At 37.7% G+C, this 6,995-nt stretch overlaps 1 long non-coding RNA gene across 1 annotated transcript; it reads left to right on the top strand.

Annotated features, from left to right (window-relative positions):
• The first annotated feature begins 3,479 nt into the window (after nt 1-3,479).
• Nucleotides 3,480-4,564, top strand: LOC311296703. The gene is made up of 3 exons (XR_014628686.1): nt 3,480-3,661; nt 4,207-4,366; nt 4,495-4,564. It is a non-coding gene; the product is annotated as an uncharacterized lncRNA (long non-coding RNA).
• Nucleotides 4,565-6,995: the final 2,431 nt, after the last annotated feature.

The raw sequence follows: 6,995 nt of genomic DNA, 5'->3' as shown, positions 1-6,995 counted from the left end.
CCAAATATAGCCGATTCATTATTTTTCTCATGAGTAGGGTACCATTTTTAACCTGTATATCACCATGAGAATTACTGAGTTGATTACTTGCATCAAGACAAACAAAAAAATTATATGTTTTTTAAAATTGTTTGTTGGCTATATGCAACTTTTTCCCCAAAATAAACGTAACAATAGCCTTTTTATTTGACCATTTATGACTCAAACATCTCCTGATGAGCATACTGACACCTTGTCAGCTCACAGTGGGTGCACCTATAAGCCTGTATCCTATTTTTCCTATTTTCTGTCGGGTCGGATTTTTCGCGCGCTGTCTGCGGATGTGACGTCAAGCGCGTTGATGTTAAACGTTTCAGATTACTCTGCCACCACCGCTAGTCAGCAAACAAACTTAGTTTCTCAAACAATATATGTATTTGACTGTTCTTACCTCTGTAAACATAATGTTGACTTCTTTGCAGCGGATGACTTGTGAAGTGTGCACGTACGAGAGCGAGCAAAAAGGAAGAGCAGTTCCGTTTTTTGGCCACAGGTGTCAGTCGCGAGTTTAAATTTCAGAAAATCGCATGTAGCCTCTTTAACATGGGCAAACGGTGCATAATCTAATTATGTATGTGCTAATTTGCATAAATACCACAACAGATCTAAACATTGGGTATAGCCAGGTGAAAATGTCTTGTTGGCATATAACAGTAAAAGACTTGATGTTAAGGTCTGAATGGAACCTGTTTAGGCTACCCATGAGCATTAATACATAGAAGGAAGTACTTTAAACCAGCCTTTATTAATTATTATTGCAGAGATGGGGTTTGGGTCTGGGTCTGTGGGACTGTTTCTGGGGGACGAGTCTGAGGGAGGAACAGGAGAGAAGGGGTAAGGAGAATGCAGAAGACAAAAGGTAGGTAAAATAAAAAGTGAACCCCCAGAAACAGTCCCATGGACCCAGCCCCAAACCTCATCTCTGCAATAATAATTAATGTAGGATTGAAAATAATCCAAAATATTTTAAATGAAAAAAGATATTTGCTTGACTGTTTTTCTACCCCCTCTTTCTACCACAATGACCATTTGGAGTTCCTAAGGCACAGAGGGGCTGATAGTGATCTCGGCTTGCAGGCCAAATGTTTGTACTTTGGGGGTAGATGAATTTCACACCTTTAGTACAGTGGTGGAAGTGTAATTATCTGATTCGTCAGTTTGAATGTCTCACATTTGGGTTTTAGTCACATGGTCAAGGAAAGGATAAAAGAGGATTGTAACTGTTGCTCTGTCTCTTTGATGCTCTGGCTATCTTCTTCTCTGGGTCCCTTTCTTGGGGGCTCTCTCTCTCTCTCTCTCTCTCTCTCTCTCTCTCTCTCTCTCTCTCTCTCTCTCTCTCTCTCTCTGGTAACATTTTTCACATATGCTGGGTACATTTAATAATATAAGTTATCATCATTTCAAACATTTATTTTGTAACTATTTTAAGTGTAACCATAACCATATTTTGTCATTAAACCTTTTCAATTGCAACTAGTGTGCTAACTAGTTTTGTTTTGGTATTGACTTTGAAGTGCTACATATTGCAATACAATATCGTCACTATCTATAGCAACGCTCTCCCACAAATATTAAGCTATTGTAACTGCACTTATTTCCGTCGTTGGTATAAGTGGCAGTGGGTGGTTAAAGACAAGAAATGTGCAGTTTTCTACCATCTTGCCAATAACGTTTCTTTAGTCATTCGGCAGTTCTTGCAGCTTGAACCACTGCAGGAATTCCACCCTTACATTAATAAAGGCTGGTTTAAAGTACTACTTCCTTTATGTATAATCCCCAATGGGATTCTTCAGGGCTTTTTTTTTTTTTCTTTACTCAGGACATATTCATACTTTGCAGTCATGTGACTACCATGGATACCTGGTGGGCAACAAACGGGTATTTTCAACGTAGAGTCCTGTAGTTTCTGGTCTTTCTAGTAGCTATCAAGTCTGTTAGCGAGCTAGCTGCATAACTATGGACTAGGATTAACTCCAAGGTAGCTAAATTGTGTAAAGCAGGCAAGGTTTTTTAAGATAATCGAGCAGTAATAATTCCTCCGTAAATTATCTAGCTCTACTGTTGGGTCATCTCTGGTTCTCATTGAAAAACATAGATATCACAAACCTCAAAACAACCTATCACACACTTGTTGTTGTTAGCAAAAGACGACAGCTGTTACTGTGCGTTCACACCGCCTCCGGCGAGAGCGTCAAAGTGCCCGGAAGTCATTCATTTTCAATGAATTTTGCCGCTCTCGCCGGCGGTGGTGTGAACGTACAGTTAGCCCAGCTTAGACTCGTAACACAAACAGCTGACTCGCCGAACCAGCTGGTGGTGTTGATTGACGAAACTACAGGGTAACTTAAAGACAGGATTAATTACATGATCATACACCCATTGTATACTGTGAAGGTTGCTTATCTCATCTGTGGATAGTGCATCCAATCGCACAACTATCTGGCCTGTCGTTTATACCTCAAAACACCAACTTTTGTATAGTAAAACTGGCGACGTCCTGGCAAGATCCTTGATTAACTGTTAGTTTACTGGGTTTCGTTGCTGGAGAACGACGTTCTTGCCCGCCAGCCAGTACTTGTGACGTCACGTGCAAAGTATGAATTGAGGATACACAATTAGTTGAGTTTGCTTCTGTTGCAATTTGTCCTAGGTTGACCCCCATTTTGGCTTAAAATGACTGGATTATAATGTTTTTTTTTTTTTTTTTTTTTTTTTTTTTTTACTTAGAATGTTTATAGCTGTGTCTGAAACCGTTCACTCATTCACTAATCCCTATATAATAGTGTATGGCGTTTGAGTGCATTGGATTGTGGGAAATTGTGCTTCAGCAAGTGTACATCGGATGTACGCTCTAGTTCAGAGAGGATTGTGGGTAAAAGTAGTGAACAAATGTAGGGAATGATGTCGTTCACTCAGAATTCGGACACCACTACAAAATGGCCGACACCCTAAATAGTGCACTATATAGTGGATAGGGAGCGATTTCAGACACAGCTTATATCTTTGTGTTTTGTGTTAATATCTAATGTTGGCCAAATTCAGGGGTGACATTATTTATGGCTTGTTTTGATGCCATCAGGGGCCAAAAACAAATCCACAGCAACCAAAGGAGGACATCAACACCATTGAAACAGACATCAGTAACCCGTAAATTTACGATAAAACCCTTTTCTTCCCATTTAACCCATACCCATATTTTACCCATATAACATGTGCTAAAATCTACTGCTAAACTTTGGCCTTTCCCACTAATTAGCCTTGACAGCAAGGAATCGACCCCACACTTTAGACATGGAGAGGCAGAGGTCTTACGTTGTAAGTAATACTGTGTCAGTTCACTAACACTGCATTCAAATCTTACAGGTTTACCCATATATCCACAGTATATATTAGCACAGTAAATGCTTTTTTTTTCATGGCTTTTTCTTTTTTATAGCTTGGATACGCAAAATTCTTGCAAACCAAGAAATGATTAAAGAACAGATGGGAACATTGGTTAAATTGGTCTACGACCTCAAAAAATGATCAACTACAGAAGACAGCCCAACATTAAACACAGACTGTTTTCCACTGTCAAGTCATTGAGGGGCAGCTGCAGCAGGAAGACTACAAGACAGCTGTGGTGAGATTTCATATTTCAATAGAACAATTTAACTCCTCAATTAACAGTGTCAGTGTTTTCATCTTTTGTTCATTGTACATGGTACAGAAGGTAGTCAACCACGTGTTAAAATCATATCTGTACTGGCTGGGCCGGTTCGACATGGAATGGTTAAGCAACAAGAAAGGTTTGGCTTGGTGAAGAAGCGGTAACTGTCCTCACTCTAACTGATTTGCTGAAGTCAAAATGTGGATGGTCATAGTTAGCACTAACCAATGAGATTGATGGTTACGAATAAGTTCCTCCTACTGCTGAAGGAACTGAAATGAATGTAAATTAGCTAATGATTTACTCACCCTCAAGTCATCCTAAGTGTATATGACATTATTCTTTCAGACAAATACAATCAGTTATATAAAAAAAATGTCCTGGCTCTTCCAAGCTTTATAATGGCAGTGAATGGCTGTATATTTTCCAAGGCCTGTCTGCTGGAAGCTCTTTATTTTTCTTATACTAACGCATCGCTTCACTTCAAAGAGCCTTTATTACTGGATATTATTATCCAGATAAACACGTTAGCCTTGAGGGGAGGCACAACAGTAAAGGAAAGTGTATGGCGGGTTCTGAGCTTCCTTCTATCAAACGACATGACCCGGCAAATGACCTGGAGGGGAATCAGTGGAAAAGCGGCATTCAAAGACACCTCTCTGAAAACTGTAATTAATGGTGTGGCTTTCTGAAATGAACTACTGTGTTTTATTTGTGTTTGGTGTCAGCTAAAAAACAATTCCCTATAAATGTTAGATTTTATAATAAATAATAATAATGTGCTTATTTACTGTTGGTCATTATAGCTGCAGTCAGAAGAAACCGTTTGACTTCCACTGCAACAGACCAGGAAGTAGAAAACTGGATAAAGAGATGCTGCAGCTTTCCGCAGGCAGGGATGGAGGCCGTCGGGCAAGACAAAAACATTGACTGTTTCCTGGTTCTGACACTCGCCTGTTCAACGGACTGCCCTTTTGCCTTTTGCCTTGCTCTGTTTCTGAACTATAGATCTGATTCTCCACTTGTTTATTAAAGTCTCCTGGTTCTGAGTGACACTTGCTTGACCTTGTTCATAATATGTATGTAGACCTTGGTCTAATGTTTTCTTTGGACTGGTTTCTGGCAGTCCTCCCCTTCTGGACCCCGCCTGTTTTATTTTATATTTGTTATATTTATATGATATGTATTTATAATATGTATTGTTTCCTGTTTTTGATTACTATTTATAAATTTAAATGTATTCATGAAATATTTATATTTATTAAATCACTTTTGACTGATTATTTGAGTATTTTCTTTATTATATGATAATTAGATCTGGCCCGGTTGTGGCTGACTTCTAGCTGTCACACTCGGGTTGAGTCATCACCGTCTGTCCATGCGGTTTGTGGGCCAGAAGAATTTGGAAGATGTGGGCCACAACTGGGCCAGATGTCATTTGCTATTGTTCCGATGAATGCACCATGAAACATGAAGATACTGATGAACAAAGAGGTTTGTGTCCATTTTTGATCCTTCACTTTTGGCTGCAATATGTAATATTTACTAAATGTGTCAAAAATAATCAGTCTAATTTTTGGCCGATCATTTTTTACATGTGTCATCTGACACTCCAGGAATGCAAAACTGTAATCAGGTTTAGGGTCAGGGTTCGGGTTAGGCACTTAGTTGTGATGGGTAAGGACAATTCAATGAATTGTTAATGAATGTCCTAATAGATGTAAGAGAGAGTGTGTGTGTGTGAGAGAGAGAGAGATACAGACAGAACTGGCTGGCCAGAGAGAGACACATCTATGTCAGAGAGAAGTGGAGACTGAGCAACACTCAGGGACGTTTTATATAAAAAACTTCATAAAATAAAACACAACTTCAACATTTATTATGTGAAAAAGTCAGTGACGCACTCACATTCTCACACACACACACGCACACACTGAATTCTAAATTGTTCATAGAATTCTGAAATGTCGATTAATTGTCCTACTTAAAATGATTTTTTTTTTATTTTTTTTTACTGTTTATTTGACAGGGACAGCGCACAATTTAAACAATTGCACCAGAGTTAGCTAACAGCTAATTTGCATCTGTTGTCCCTGGACAGGTAGAAAAAACAAAAACAAAAGACTCAAAACAACCACTAAACAACAAATACACAACATACATTTACAAAAAATACATATCCATCAATTCAAAATTGATACAAAAAATATATTGTATGTATATGTACATGTGTGTGTGTGATTGGGAATGCTTTGGCAATACATTGGAACAATTGTCATGACAATAAAGCACATATTGATTTGAAGAGAGAGAGAGAGAGAGATTCATCATATATTCATGTTGTTTCAATCCTTAATGACTGACGGCCACAAGAGGAACAATTTTGATTCTCTTTTAGTTTCTCTTTTCTGCTCAGATGATTCTGTCATGTTTAGTTTATTGAGTTTCTCCAGATCTAATTTAAAATAAACTGACCTGGAAAAAATAAATATAATGAGCATTTATTTATTTTTTATTCTGATTTAAAATGATAATTGTAATTGCAATATATATATTTTTTTAAACCATATGAAACAAACACAATACTGTGTACATTTCTAAAAACTTGATAAATGTATTTTATGTACAGTTTTTTTGGTAACACTATTGTACAGTGTCATTGTTACGTGTTACGTATTTACTGTAATAATATACACTCGAATGTATATTTCCTGAAGAAAATGTGAGTGGTGTTTGCAGTGGCACATGGGCACATGCTAGCACAATTAACAATTAACAATGTTGTGATTCCATGATATACCACGTTCTAGTATTTTTTACCATGTTTCTAACATGATTTACCACAAAGTATCACATTATAGTGTAGTGTGGTTAAAATCAATATGATTTATACTAGAGAAAAATGAAGTGTAATTGAGGAAATAAAATGAAGTGTAATTGAGGAAATGTCCACTAGGGGGAAGCCAAAGGCTGCAGGCAGTAGCTGACACGCTCTGTGTTTTGCGTCACAGTCAATAACAGCTGGCGCACAGACAACAAGGAGTTCGTGTCGTCTCATTTTATTTATGTCTATTTTCCCCTGTTCCGGGTATAGACTATTTATAAATTAATTTCTGTTGTGAGCTAAAACTATACAGTGGTTGTAAAGCTCGTTATTTCTCCTGAACATATATGAAAATGTGAGATTTGATGGTTTAATTATCGTGTGTTTGACATGTTAACCACGAGGAAACTGTGGGCTAAACTGAATGTATCATGTCGTTATATACCATTTATTTTGTCTGAAATGGTTAGGAGTAAATGTTAT

Source organism: Rutilus rutilus, assembly GCF_951802725.1.
Source record: "Rutilus rutilus genome assembly, chromosome: 1".
NCBI classification, from domain to species: Eukaryota; Metazoa; Chordata; class Actinopteri; order Cypriniformes; family Leuciscidae; genus Rutilus; species Rutilus rutilus.
Note: the sequence above shows the minus strand (reverse complement) of the source record. Positions and strands in the feature narration are given on the sequence as shown.